Source organism: Aulostomus chinensis, chromosome 22 (assembly GCF_037954235.1).
Source record: "Aulostomus chinensis isolate RoL2024-O1b breed Wild chromosome 22, RoL_Achi_v1.0, whole genome shotgun sequence".
Classification (NCBI taxonomy): domain Eukaryota; kingdom Metazoa; phylum Chordata; class Actinopteri; order Syngnathiformes; family Aulostomidae; genus Aulostomus; species Aulostomus chinensis.
Genome location: NC_141341.1, coordinates 7,942,159 through 7,957,459, shown reverse-complemented (window position 1 = coordinate 7,957,459; position 15,301 = coordinate 7,942,159). Strand labels below are relative to the sequence as shown.

Here is a 15,301-nt window from a genome sequence, read left to right as displayed (position 1 = left end):
GTCATAAGAGTACAAGCTCCAAGGCCACTGGAGCCATGCTGCTGTGTCCTCATTAGTCCAAAAACGTGCACAAACGCAACTGAGTCAAGTTGTTGTTTCTCAATATAGACCAAATTCCGGGGCCTTTGAAGTGGTCGTAATAACAGGAAATTTTAAAATCTGCATTCTCATGTCCCAGCGGTGGACACTGAGGTGAAAAGTGAATTGAAACACCGGGTTAAATGTTGACGTTTTGCATCGTCTCTGACAGGTGTCGGTACGTGGCCTCGCCACATCCACACCTGCTTCCTGTCTGCAATCGACGCACCTACTCGTCGTCACCCCCGCAGCAGAAGAACGCCAGCCTCTCCAGGCTGCCGGTGTTTCCATGCAGTTGTAAGATCGTGCATGAGTTCCGCTCCCAAAATACTGTTTATTTTCCCATCTACCTCTGCAGCTCTCTGAGTTTAATCAAAACCTTTTTATTTATTATTACGGTCTTGCTTTCTGCCTTTTGGCTTCAAGTTTAAAACCAGCACTGATTGGTGAACGGGAACTACACCCCCAGTTATTAGTGGCCATACTTTGCCTCTAAAGCAACTTTTCATGTGACAAATGGACTCTACCACAGCTCGCAGACACTTTCAACCCTCCTTCCCTGTGTTCTCCTACAAAGCTGAAACTATTTGATTAGCTTTCACTGTTATTTTGCTTCCTTTTTATTTACCTGTAATGCATTTTTCATATCTGCAATGGACATATCATGCACTCCATTCTCAGGGAATTACTCATGAAAACCAGACATGTTCAGAATGTTGCTTAAATAGAACAAAGAAATCAAATAATTTAATCCTTGCATTTTCAGTCTGATGTATTGTTTGTCTGTCTTTTGACAACAAAAGGCACCTTTCGGTTAACTGAGATCAAAGATTTTCACAGAAATGTTGGGGCGGGGGGGGAGTGTGAATTCTTTCGCTCTCCTCCCAACAAAACACGCCATCGCTGCTCGTATTTCCTGCTATAATGGATATTTCTACCTTATTATCAAACAAAATGATAAAACCTGCTCTGGTTTGTCCTGTCTGCTCAGTGAGAAATCAGTTACTTCTGTTTTCATGGGCTTCATCCTGTTTTTCCTCCTCGGTTATCTGCAGGAGCATTGTAGGTCTACGTATGATCTCTCTCCACTTATCGTCTTCCCTTTGATGAACAAATGAGAAGTCCTGCGTCCTTTGAAGCTTTTTTTTTTTTTTTGTGCGACACGTTCAGGCAATTACCGCGCACGTGAAAGGGCTAAGTGAGAATAGATGAGAAACGATGACGAGGATGCCGAGGAGTCAGAGGAGGGACAGAAGAAGGAGAGACGGGTTTCAAGCTTCATCACCTCTTTCCAGTCGCTTCTGCCCGCTTGATTTAATCTGTGAACTGCAATCAACTTCCTTAATGAAATAAGTAATTAACATATTATAATTGTGCTACAGTTTGATTTGACAGAAATCATTTTCCATATCTAATACTATGCTAATTTAATCTGTTCCTCACTCGCCAACATGACCTTTTGTGATTAAGTTTCATGGCAGATTCTTTCAGTTTGCTTGTGTGGGCGGGATTTACTGTAGTGAGTGAAAAGAGGTGATTTTACTGTTTTAACACAGATTGTGGCCAAAACATGAATGTAGACCAAACATCGGCAAAATGTTAAGTTCCAGATGAAGCGATTGTTTCACTGACTTCAGAATAAATGTATTTAGAGGCAATAATTAGGCTTTTACAGTGAAACAGGAAGTGTCCTCCTGTGGTGTTTGCCTGTGTGACAAAAATGAATGAACTTATTGTTTCACTCTCATTCATTTTCAAGATGTGTGTTTTATACCTTTTTTAATGACCCAACTTTTTTCACCTGCTGCATGCAGTCTGATTTAAGACTATTAGAGCTATTATTGTACTCCCTTCCATGTTTGTCCTACTTCCTGCCTTTGTTTGTTTTCCCTCCTTTTTTGGGTGATCACCTGCCTCTCTGCAGGTTCCTGGTGTCTCTGAGCCAATCAGCTCTTTCCCTGCCCCTGGCGCGCTCTCACCTGTTTGCTGTGTCATTAGTGGAGTTTGTAGTTGAGTTCGTTTCCGTAGCAGACATTGTTGGATTATCGTTTTAATTTTGTTTTCCGCTTGGTGTCCAAGACTGTTCTTGAGTTTATAATTAGTTTCCCCCAGAGTTTAATTTTCTAGTGTGTTATTAGTTTTTTGTTATTTGGGATTTTCAGAAATACAAAGTCCCACCTTCCACTTGAAATTTCCGTCAGACCAACGAATCAGGAGGAGACAAACTGACACTTCCACCATTCTGAGCCAGTAAAGCTGAGTAACGGCCCAGTTTACACCACTGCTACACATATTTACTTCAAGCCGGTGGACTCACATCACACCTTTACAATGTGATATTAACTGGTATTTATTTTTGATCAAATGGAATGGGTTTTTGTTACAATCATAATGTCAGGCAGTAATTTGGAAATATTGCACAGGTCAAACCCACTTACTAGCCTGCCTAAGATGAACATTTCAAAAACCATGTTACAGCTGCAACTGAAGCACTGAAAGCTGCTACCTGCTGTAAACCCGCGTCTCGCCGCTGCTGCTCGTTTTCATACTTTGTCATATGTTTGTTGTCACTGTTCCAGTATTAAATTGCGCCATAACAAATCCCAGGGAAGCCACATAACATTAGGCTTCAACTCAGTGACATATACAGTCTATTTCAATATCATCTCTGTTCTTTTCTAGAACTATTGTACATCTCTTGCACCGAACAGATTCAGTCTCATTTTTGTCTTCTGCAGCGTTTTTGTACACACTGTATCAAACACCACAGTGGAGCTACCTGAACTTATGCGAAAGAATGGAAGAGATTGGCACATCCTCTGCTCTCAGGTCAAAATATGCTACGAATATTTGTTGATGCATAACAAAAAACACAATCTATTAGCTGTCGAGAGTGAGAAAATTTCACAGGGCTTTCCAGCGTAGCGGAAATATCAAAACCAATATTCTCTTAAACAAGACAATTTCCTCATTGCTGTAAAAGCAACACCACAAGGGGTATTCTGACTACTCTGAATACGTTTGGGGTTTGCAGACAGCAGCGGAGCGGTGCACTCCTCCTGGGAATCAAACTCATCAGAGTTGGCTCGCTCCAAGAAAACAAGCTGCCTTTAGCTATCAACACGCTAGCAATCACGCTAAGAAGAGACTGTGCCCATGATGATCAAATGAGACTTCAGCTATCATGATCACAAGTTTTCATATGTTTCCACATTTCCCCTCCAGAAAGAGGAAGGAAAAAAAATAAATATCATGTCTTGTAATTATTAAAGGTCAAGCAGTTTATGGGGAACGTAGGAAGTGGAGAGGAAGTAATCAGAACAATAGTCTGGCGTTAGGAAGACTGACAGAAGATGTGCCAGCCAGTAACGAGACGGCGTAACGGCGAGGTTCTTGTTTTGCTGTATGACGGCTCAAAGGCCTCGGGGTGCACTGACAACATTACCATACTCTTCACCTCCTGTACACAATACTCGTGTCATCATCGCCTTGGTGTGGCATCAGCCATTCGAGACTTGACACTGTTGCTATTTTAGAGTGTCACTTACGGTTTCAGGCATGAGCTTATTAGTTCAATCAGACTCAGCGCGGATGCTTAGTGTGTGCCAACTTAAAATCAAATCTGAGCACGTGCCAACTTTGCCAAATCTCCCCGTGTGGCTCTTACAGTTACGTGTAAAAAAAAGATTAAAGAGTGTTTTATGGCAGTCACACTGACAGATTTGAGAGGAGACTTTTAATTTAATGTTCTGTTGTTTGGGGAAAGTGTTGGGTTTTTAGGTAAAATAATGTATAATAAGACATCAAATTCATGATGTGTACGCTGTTGTTGTGTGCAGTTGTGCGGTCGGAGTGTCCATTTCAATTCGGGTCCACTTAAGCATCGTTCCCTCGGGATTTCCTTTACTGCCTGAATTTCCTTTTCATCTTCTCTGTTTCTCACTTCCCACTTTTCCTCACAGTTGACACACTCCGGCTGGTTATCGATTCTCTTGCGAATACGACCAAGCCAAACAATGGAGGTGAAAATAGATTTGTTTTGTGACTTTGGCAATAAGATCTGCAGGCACAAGATTTTCTGTATTTGTGAAAATAGCTTGAACGGTGATGCCGTCCATTCAGACAGAGCGAGGGTTAAATTAATGGCGCAGAAGTCAAATACTCTCATCCCTCCAGTGAAGTGGAGACTGTCCTCCGTGAAGAACAATTTAATATCCCATCGCATGTAGATCAAGGCTGATATGACTTGATAAAACGACGATTCTAGCTATTCTGAAGGCTGCACTTCCTGCTACTCATGGAGTAGCTTTCTGATGTGAAGTCTAATTCAGCACAGCGGATGAGAGGTGCATCAAATACTGGATTATGGTTGTTGGCTTCTGTGATTTGTACCTTTCGGACTGACCTTTGACCTTTTGACCACCAATACTTGTTTCCATTCATACCTGAATTCCAGTCGACATTTGAACCATATTTGACACATTTCCCTCAAGGAATTCCGGAGACACTGCACCACATTTACCGAAACTGGGAGGGACACCTGGGAAAACATTCCTCATCTTCAAAACTTCATCCTCATGAACTCTCTGTAGTCAAACTCTTATCAATTAATATCTCTGCAAAGCGACGTGATTCATATTTTACATAACCGGAATGCCCTCATATCACTGAGTTGCCCGCTGGTGTTCGGTGGTTGGAGAATTCTCTGGTGGCAACTGTTGTTTGGCATCCACTGTCTTTAGCGAGGCTACATAAATATTTAACAAATCGCAAACATTTTACATTCATGTGTTGTCTTGACGGCAAACCTTCACATATACAAAAAAAAAGCGATATTTTCAAGAATTCAACAATTCTACAATTCTACAATTTCATTTAGCAGACGCTTTTGTCCAAAGCGACGTACAACACAAGCAAGAATTTAGACCTAATTAAGGAAAAGTCCACAGGAAGCGCAAAAGTGCTTCAGTTGTGATTTGGTCACAGGTACTGCCATCTAGTGGCAGAAGAAGTGTTGCCCCCCACCCTTTTTTTATTTTTATTTTTATTTTTTTAAATTTTTATATAACAGACATACAACATCACACAACACAGATAGTGCTACATAATCACTAAGTGCTGGGTCTTGGACCCTCTGACTTATTCTACCCCACAGGACAAAGAGGAGAAGAGTCAGGTTAAGTGCCTAGGTGCTCTCTGAACAATTGAGTCTTCAATTGTCTCTTAAAAGTAGAGAGGGACTCAGCAGAACGCACAGAGTTGGGTAGTTCTTTCCACCATTTGGGAACAACAGAAGAGAAGAGTCTGGCTAGAGATTTGGAGCAGCGCTGGGCTGGAAGCACCAGGCGTCTTTGGCATGCAGAGCGTAGTGGGCGAGAAGGAGAGTAGACCTGGATCAGGGATTCCAAATTGCGAACCATGTCAAGTAGCTGAACTGAGATGACCTGCTGATTTTGATGCCTGATGACAGATATCCGGTGCACGAACTGCATTTACCTCCATTATCCTGATTATATTTTGAATTCTCATTAATGGCAACGACATAAAGACTGGTGAATTTCCATTAACCAATCAGCATTTGTCAACAGATGAGAGGAGCAAGCTTCTCCTGGCCAACTTTAAAGCAATAAGTCTCTCCAGTAAAAAGGTGGACATTTTTGCAGAATATCGGTTTCAGCAGCCACATCATATCTGCAAATTATCTAATATGGATGTTCTGTATCCAAAAAAGACCTCGTAAATTCAAACGGATATCATGGAAACACGGAGAGAGACGACTGCGAGCCTTTCCTCCGGCGTGTCACCACTGAGATGTGTAACAGTATTTAGATTTACATTCACAAGTTGTTGGCATCAATCAAGCCTCATATTCACATCAGTGACAACATGTTAAAAACATCTGGCATGTGACTGATGAAGATAGACAAAGTGAGTTACAGCGAACACTGTAAAAATGCTCTGTGTACTGATGGAATATAACAACCTGTCAAATATGTGTTTAGCACCGCAGAAATACTCATCTTTGGAATCATATCTGGTAATGGATGACGGCTGAACGCGACTAGATTGTCTTCACTTTGTCTGCCAGAAGTAAACAGTAAACTATCTTTTAAAAAGACGTGAAATTTGAGGGGAAAAAAGGTGGTGGTGTTTTGTGTGTTTGCCATTGCGATAAGAGTGAACTTCCAGTTTGTGTCTGGGATTTCACCACGTTTTTGTTCTGTCATCGTTAACATATTCAGATTATTACAGCTTGAGTGCAGGTAACAACTTTTGCGTACGTGTGTGTCTTTAAGAAAAAAATTAGCTTAAGGTTGGCACGACACAAGCTTGTTATTCTGCCCAGCACTCAATCGCACAACAGCCCCATGAAGAGAATAATGCTGAGGAGATTCATTCTCCTGGGCGCTTTCCTCTTCCTCGACCTCTGCGATGTTCTCTCGCTCTCTCTCTCTCTCTCTCCCCCTCCCTCGTTTCCCCTGCAGTGTGTGTGAGTGGTATCCATCTGTCAGTTGTCAGTGCCAGCGAGTGATACAGAGAGCTGTCACTTCTTGTCAGCCCGCATTGGTGAGGCCTTTTGCAGCTGCCCTGGCTTACTCAGGGCCAGAGGAAGTGTGTGTCTGTGTGTGTGTGCGTGGATTCAGAGAATAAGGAAGGGTATTCAGGGGCCAGCGAAGCAATTAAACCAGAGACAAAGAAAGATGAAGTGAGATCGGAACCAGAGCAGGACGTACAACAAACTGTAAATATCACATTACCTAAATATGTTTCCACGGGTCATTAATTCATCCATGACCTTTATCAGCCTCTGTTGGCGACCAGGAGGAATTACAACAACATTTAAAGTAACTTGTCTGCCTGTATAAATGTCTGGTTCTGCCTCTTAGATGTCAAATACAATCTAATTTGGTGTCTTATGAAAGATTATTGGAATCCTGTCCAACACAGCAACTGACCAGAACATCTATGGGGTTTAAGCTGTCGAGGCAAAAGATGCTCACAAGCTCCTCGAAATACCGCATCAAAAAAGTTAAATAATGTAGAATAATGGACTAACCGGGTCTGGAGCGTTCTTCTAAACTAGAATAAAGATAAATGTGCGTAAACCCACTAAATGTTCTTCCAGCTGGTGGAAGTACAGAAACTTAAAAAGGCATTTTAAATGTCCCTTCTGTCCTGTGCATGCAAGCTGGAGCCTCTAGCTGGTAGACTGCAGTCGACCTGCCGTTAAAACAGTCAGCAAACAGGTTTTCCTGCAACAGTGGGATCATATTTTATCATGTGGCGTTGGGTGTTTTGCACTCTTGAGGTCAGCGAATACTTCCTCACTCTTTTTCCTTTCGGCCTTTTTAAGATGAAGCAACCTTCAGGAACATTGAAATGACAAGCATGACGGGCCCCGTGCAGTGGTGGGGGATCGCAGAGCCGAGTCTCAGGGGCCTCACCGTGAGACATTGCTTTCACTTTATCTCTGCAATGACTCATTTAAAAAAAAAAAAGGGGAAAAAAAAAACTTGATCAGGGTAAATTGCAGCCGCTCCAGCTTCGGTACTGATAGAAGAACCGTGTTAAGACAATGACGCTGATCACACACGCTAATGTAGGACCACAGGGTGTGAGATGTGAAGAGCTGCAAGGACATTCCAGTTTACACAAAAATCAACAACCCAAAGTCCTAATATGACACGTCGAATCATGTTACATGTTTTTTTTTGTTGTCGTTTTTTTCAGGCTGCAACTGAAGCCTCCCCCCCTCTGAAAGTAAAATGCTTGTGCTGTCATTCTGTCTTTCCTTTTTGTCTAATTCAACGTGATCGCCACCTTCAGCAACACTCTAGATCTTCAGAACAGAGCTATTACGCCGAACATTCCGGGAGAGAAATGTTCACATTCCAGCAAAGTGTCGACTCAGCAGAGTTTCTGAATCATTTGGTAGCACTACATGAACACAGTCGGAGCACCTGAGTGAACAGTGATGAATAACACGCATCAGGGACAAACTCTCTCTTTACTATGTCGTGCTTTGAAATTGTGCATTCAACAATATTTAATAACAAAGTCAAGAGAAGCAGAAAATGTACAGTAAGTCTGGTTATGAAGATGCTTAAGATTCACACACACACACACACGCGTGCGCATAAATAAATACACACATGCATGCTCAAAAGCTCCGTTTTTCCACTCAAAAGCCATCCAGGATCCTGTCTTTCATCTCAGTTTGTCATTCTGTCATCTAGACCCCCCCCCCCCCCCCCCCCCGGACCCCCTCAGACCCCAGACTTCAAACTCGATACCCCGTTTCCTCGAGGCACCAGCGATGCACACGCAGATGAGCAGTTGTTGGTGAGCGGATGTTGAGATCCTTGAGTCACAGGCAGGCGGATTATTTATTGTAATTTATAGTAAAATAAAGAGAGACGGTTGGTAATGAAACACTGGAGCAGGACAAAAATAAGGAATCTGTCTCTCCACCAAAATACGTCACTTAATTAGCAACAGTTGTGAATATCGTGTTTTAGTTTTGTTTGATCAATTTTACAGAATAGTAGATGCGGTTGATACAATTTTGACCCGTCTCTGCATGCGTGACTGTTATGTGCCTTGAACGGGCCTTCATAGCATCAAGATGATGGGATTTTAGGCTTTTTTTTTTTAACCTTTTTAAAATCGACACTGACGCTCCACGTTGCAGCTGAAAACCTCCAGAAGGTTCTGCATTTGATGTGTTTGCATCCTTAACACACAAACGCCTTCAGGAGGCAAATTCACATTTTCCATCGCTCTCGTCCACCGTCATCATTTTATTGGTCGGATTTCTGCATAAATCCTTTTTGATTTTGAAAGTAATTTACCTGTTAAAACAAAGATAAAATCTGCACTCAGGACGTTCTTGAGTGAGCGACGTGCTGCTCTTCAGGTTGATGCTGTGCACACGTCTGTGTTTGAAGGATGTGTACATGTTCAACCGAATGTTAGCACTGACAACAACAGCAATAATTGTTCTGAAAAGACTTAATGAGCAGTAAAAATGTTGTTGCCCTTTGCTTCCGCATCACATATGAACATGTCTTATCTCATCGTTTGGCTGTGAAGTGCTGTATACGCTGTTTAAACATTCCTCTGATGTAAGTCTGTCTATGAATGTGTGCGTCTCGTGTGTGTGTGTGTGTGTGTGTGTCTGAAACACATCAGCAAGGTAAATAAAGAATCAAATGCTGCTTCGAGACAAGAAAAAAAACACCGCACACCTTTAAGAAAACTCTCTTCAAAGCTTCCAGCCAAAGCTAGAAATACCTTCCAGAGGCATCAGTGAAATCAAATGCAACAAACATCGCACTGATGCTCCTGTTTAGTTACTCAAATGTTGTTGTTTTTTCTCCCCCCCCAACAAAAAAGCAGCTCTGCTCTTGCACACTATCAAAAAGAGTTTCAACACGCAAACACACATCTGTAAGAATTTATCTTTTTTATTTGTTTTTCTAATCTCAGCGAGTTCAAGGCAGACACATGCAGAGTTTGTTTTTCTGCGAAGTGCATTTATGACGAAAGGGTGGCAAATGATGACAAATTACTTTCGCCTCAGTTTACCTCGTCTTTGTTGGGTTGCTTCTGGAGAAATCTATCAGGGATTTGGTTTAATTAGAACAAATTTAGCTTTAGTCCAGTGCTGTGTTTTAAACTCATTATCAAAAACTGTACATTTGTCTCAATGAAGCTTCTGCAGCAGCAGACTGATGGAGGACGATGTTCACAGCCATTTTGTAACACAAGCTTCATGCTGATTGTTTGCGGATGGCAGAGGTTTTTCGAGTCTGTTTCTGAGGATGCACACCACCCAGGAGAGAGAGGGAGCGATGCGAGGAGCTCTTGCCCTACATAGAGGTCCCCGTGGGAAGGGTTGAGAATCTTTGATTCACTTTGAGTAGGCATTTTGTCATGTTTTATATCGTTCAACTAATAAAACACAAGTCCTTGACTAAAGACTTGGACTCCCTCTGGACGTCTGCTCTACATGGGCTGCAATTGTTTGCCTTAGACGCACTCCTGCATCTCTTCCCACATCAGCAATTACCTAATGCGCTGTTTACTGCCTAAACATGCTCATTTACCATACATTAGGAATATTTGATGCAGATTTAGATAGTATCGTGAGAGAATTACAGCTATTCATTCTTTTAGAGCCGCTGTTCTTTGGTCTCGTCCTTTTCAGCCGCCGTCAGCAGAGGGCGGTCTAATTGGTGGAGCTGAAATGCTATAAATACTCTAGTTTGATTATGTGTCACCTGTCATCTGTCAGGTAGTGACTCTCCTCTATCTTAGTGCATAGTATTAAAAATACACATTCATATGAACCCCTGTGTATTAGTGAAACGCAGATCGACTCTTTTTAATCAGTTTTTCCTTTGATTTCATGACGTGTAAAGTGCATCTTGGCGCTCCTCCTCAGGCTGGAAACAAAAACAAGAGAGCAGATTTGAGCAAATGACTTCCGTGGGACACGTTTTTGTTCTGAAATAATAACGACACACTGATATGAACATATTTTCCTGCAGGCAGATGATTCCTATCCAGCGGCGGCACGTGTTTTGCCCGTGGTGATCTCAGTACCTCCCGAGTATTTTAAGGTGAGTAGAGGGAGAGTTTTTATTGTTAAGTGGGTTTGAACGCTGTAAAGAGCCAAGAGCTGGTGTTTAACAGAACTATTACAGCCAGATGGGAGATCGATACAGCAAGGTAGAGAGAAGGTGCATCTCTGTCACGGTGATGTGTTATTAGCGGCCGACGGTGGAGGGATCTGGCTTCTCTCCAGTTCCCGGGCCTTGTCGTGTACTTTGCTCTACAGCAATTAAACAAAACCTCTCTTTCCACTCTGCGCTACAGACTCAACAGCTGTAAATAACCATTTCATAAATTACCAAAGCATTAACAAGTGCTGGCACGCTGTGAAATCTTTGACATAACAAGTAATACCTCCGAGATTTATTTGAACAATCTTCACTCTCTTTAACAAGATACCAGAAATACACTCTCATATTCACTTGAGTCAGGTTCATCTGTATTTTCAATGGATTTAATTGCTTCTCCTGCGATTAGGTTCATCTGAGGTGAAGTAAAGACAGAGAGGGTTGTTGGGAAGTCACTTAGAAGTACTTTGGTGTTGTAAATATCATCTTAAATAATACTAATTATACCAGATGAATGTCCGCGTGGTGACTTGTTCTTAGAGAGACGCAAACCTTGACTCTCTGCGTTCTGCGATGACACCAAAAATCGTTGAGCTTCAGTCAAATGTTCTGGGATTCTTGCACGATGGTTCGGAGACTCATGTCAGCATGGTGTCATTCCTCTTTAAACTGATTTATATTCAATTCTTTAGCATACTGAAGCATGTAGAGTGGACTAAGTAGCACCTTCAGTTTCAATAAAACTTTCCAAGGCACTGCAAGAAAACAATCACACCACAAGGAAAAGTTCAGAGAGTAAGTGGGATTAAATGAGCTCCGTTAAGTCCCAACAACCTCTGCCTGCAAAATATAAATGAACTTGCATTTCAAACTCGATACTTGCCTCAATTTCCACTTGAAGGATTTATTGCAAACGGGCCTACGTTCTTATTTTACAGGATGCACTGAAGGGAGCACACTAATTAACGTGAGCATTAATTTCCAAACCAGTTTTACGCTCACAGCAGGTGACGGAGAGCCTGGCAGCTTCAAAGTGAGTGTAACTGTAATTATTCTGTTTGTACAGTTGTGTCCTCTCTTATGTATGTTAAGCAACTTACATGCAACTATTTTGACTTGAAATAACAGCAGTGGTGCTGCGCTGATTTGTAACAGGAATAATAGCGGCTCTTTTATTTCACCCAGTTTGAACGCAGATCTCAAGTAAGAAATGTGAAAAGCTTCGCAGAACAAAAACCTCCTCCTTGAAAGAATCACTGCAGGTAGGTTCTCTTCAAAATTTCCTTTTTCTTAGCGGTCTTTTCCTGTTTATGATTTCTGCACCGAGAATTTCAAACTACTTTTTTTTTGTGCCTGAAAGTGGCACTTTAAGATAACAGGAGATCGGTGCTCAAGATGCGTCGTGCAGGAATGAAAGAGGCAACGTCTCTTTACATGTATCGCCACAATCATGTTGAAACTGCCCCCCCCCCCCCCCCAAAAAAGAAGAAACAAATAAGTGATTCAAACTCCAACTAAATACGGAGCCGCACATTACCAGGAAGTTGGCATGTCCAGCAAAAAAAAGCTATTGAAATCTCCAGTTTCCCTTCAATAGACATGAAAACTCACCTGTGGTCACAAGCTTATGGCGACTGAACCAGCTGATTCAAGCGGCTGAAATGAGACGATGACGTAGTGCCAAGCATGGCACCACGTTTACTCATACAACCTCTGACAAAATGAAAGCAACATGCTCTAAAACAACGTGGAAGTGTATGTAAACTCTATGTCTCAGGCTAGAATGCAAAAACGTGTCCTTTGACAAGTGCTTCTTTGTGTTCGAGTGTCTCTTGGAAATAGTTAATGCACCTCATGCCCCAGAGGTTTGGTTTGAGACTCACGAATACTACAAAGTAAAACGACAGAAATCTGGACGCCCATAAAGAAATAAGTTTACTAATGACTTCAAAATAAAGTGCATCTTTTTCTTCAAATGTAGCGGATGCAAATCAATCACCCGGTGGCTCAACTTCAAGTCCCTAATGGGATTAAAATCAGATTTGTTTTATGCGTCTCTGCCACCAAATTGCCATACATTAGCCACAGACTGAGTGACATGTTAAGTGGCAGATGCTGGAAATGACTGCTTGATGTCTCTGAGACGTTCAGCCTCTCAGGACTATTTTTAATGGATTCTTCAGACTGTGTGTGTGTGTGTGTGTGTGTGTGTGCGCGCGCGTGTGTGTGTGAGAGAGAGAGAGAGAGTGTGTGTGTGTATTTGGGATGGGAAATATTGGTCTATTTGATGAAATGTAAGGTTGTAACATGATTTTAACCTTGCTCTAGAGATGCAACAAATCATCAGATTTTGTCTGTTTGTTGTTCGCGTTTTCCCGTATTGAATCTGCTTCAATTGATTTTTTTTTCTTCTTCTTTCAAAGTACGTCGTAGAAGTAAATGTGCAGTTAGTGTCCGAGTTTGTCCTCCAGATGTCTCTGTGAACTCCAGTTGCTCTCAAATCCTGTCTCATACGATCATCCTTCTTCATTCCCACTAACAATTAGGTAATGAAATATTGATTTTTAGTTAGATTCATATTGATGCTATTAGCTTTGCATTGATAAATCACTGATGTTGGGAGCCAGACCAGGAAGACATTACAGCGTGTTAATCTGATGGATATGCCTGTTTTCCCCAGCATGTCTCTCTCCACCTGGGCTGTCACACTCCATCTTCACTGCTAAGTACACTTCCATAATGATAGTTTAACCAAACTTAATTTTCATTCTGTGAGGTCACCTCCCGATAAGCTTACACAGTAATTATTCTTAAATTAAATTAGATTCTTAGAAATCTCGTATCAAAAAGTCATTTTCAATAAGTTCCCACTAAAATGAGATTCAAATCAGATATTTGTGGCATGCAAAACATTACAGTATAATTCCGTAACATGATGCGGTTGAAAGTACGTGACCCCGGGAACATTAATGAATGTTGTACACCTCCAATCACCTCCTATGGCTGCTGGGAACTGATTGCATCTTTGCGTCTTGTTGACGACCAACAGGTGTGGATTACGTCCATTTTTGGAAATATTCTACTCAGTTTTAATGTCAGACCCTCTCTGTGTCCATCACGACTGCTACTTAGCTTAGCCGCAATGAATGCAAGCGTTCAGGCGCAGCGTCTCTATTCACTTGTGTGGTAGAGTTTCATGTAGATTGTAGGTCTATTACATAATCCTTTCACTGAATTTTGGCTTTGGCACAGTCGTATCTGCACTTAATAAAGTCTCGTGTTTGTAGTTTGAGATCGGAAATTCCTGTCCATGATGCTACAGACCTGCAAATTTACATTAATATTGACAAAGACCTCAGTGTTAGCAGCAACTTGCTTAAATTTATTAAACACCTATAGTAGAACAGGAATACACACACACAAACACGCAGACACACACATACACATATGCACTCTCTCTCTCTCTCTTTTGGGAGAGAGAGAGATGATCTTACATTCATTTCCTGGAAACCTTCTCTATCCACTACTTACCCAACCCCAACCTCAGCACTAACCTTAACCACTGACCCCAAAATTATGCCATCCCTAATTAACTGGTCTTAAGTGTAGTTTGTGCGTCCCTGAAAGTGGCTTAAATTATAACCACACACACTAACACACACACACAGATCGAGAAGTCTTAATTATCATCAGACAGAGACAGGGACAGGGACCAACCCCCGATCTTTCTGCCAGTTCCTCAGTCAGGAGCATCAACAGGAGTATTAACCTAACATACAAAGAGTCCTCACCCTGACCTGGATCCAAAAACCAAGTCTTAACCCTCAACAGCATTCAAATTGAGAGGTTCAGCGTTTTGGCCCTATAAAATCCAAACAGTTGAGTCGTTTGGTTCCACCTCCAGTGGACGATTATGATGATGGTGCAGTTCTACACCTCCATCAAGTTCATCCTCACTTCCTCTGTCACCTTCTGGTTCGCCGTACATGGGAACAAGGTCAGACCAGACCTTAACCCAGGGTATAATAGCAGTAGTACCACGATGTTGGTCATTTTTTATATTGTTGTTTTTGGTATATTTTAATGTGCCAAATGATTTTTCTTTCCCAGTAATGTACCAGAAGGACAACAACAACAACAACAACAACAACAACAACAACAACAACATTGTTCTTAGCGAAGTCAGTCTAATTTGATTTCGTTGGGTTTTTTTTGTTGTTGTTGTTGTTTTTACTCAGTTCAGTTCAGCCTGCTGGGAACTGGCTTTAATGCTCACAAAAATGTATGTTTTAAAAGGAGTTTTATTCACATTAACAAATTTATTTACTTATATTTGGTATGTTTGAATGCTACCTTTCATGCACGTGTAAAAGTAGCCATTGGTTGGGTTTCCAGTTGCTGTAAATGTTAGCAGGGAATGTATGACATTTACTGCAACTGAAAATCAGCCGCAAGTATTGGTTCTCTGCCTCCTTGATTTACTAATAATCTTGATCTGCCCTGAAAAAAAACTATATTGGTTGATCCTTTACACACAG

General features: G+C 41.6%; 1 protein-coding gene across 3 annotated transcripts in view; it reads left to right on the top strand.

The window, feature by feature from the left end:
- Nucleotides 1-15,301, top strand: part of LOC147240597 (relaxin-3 receptor 1-like) — a 58,733-nt gene that overhangs the window by 18,711 nt on the left and 24,721 nt on the right. For all 3 annotated transcript variants that reach the window (XM_086192971.1, XM_086192970.1, XM_086192972.1), the window contains exons 5-7: nt 10,632-10,703; nt 11,702-11,796; nt 11,949-12,025. The gene's annotated coding sequence lies outside the window, so the exon portion shown is untranslated. The remainder of the gene's footprint in view (nt 1-10,631; nt 10,704-11,701; nt 11,797-11,948; nt 12,026-15,301) is intronic.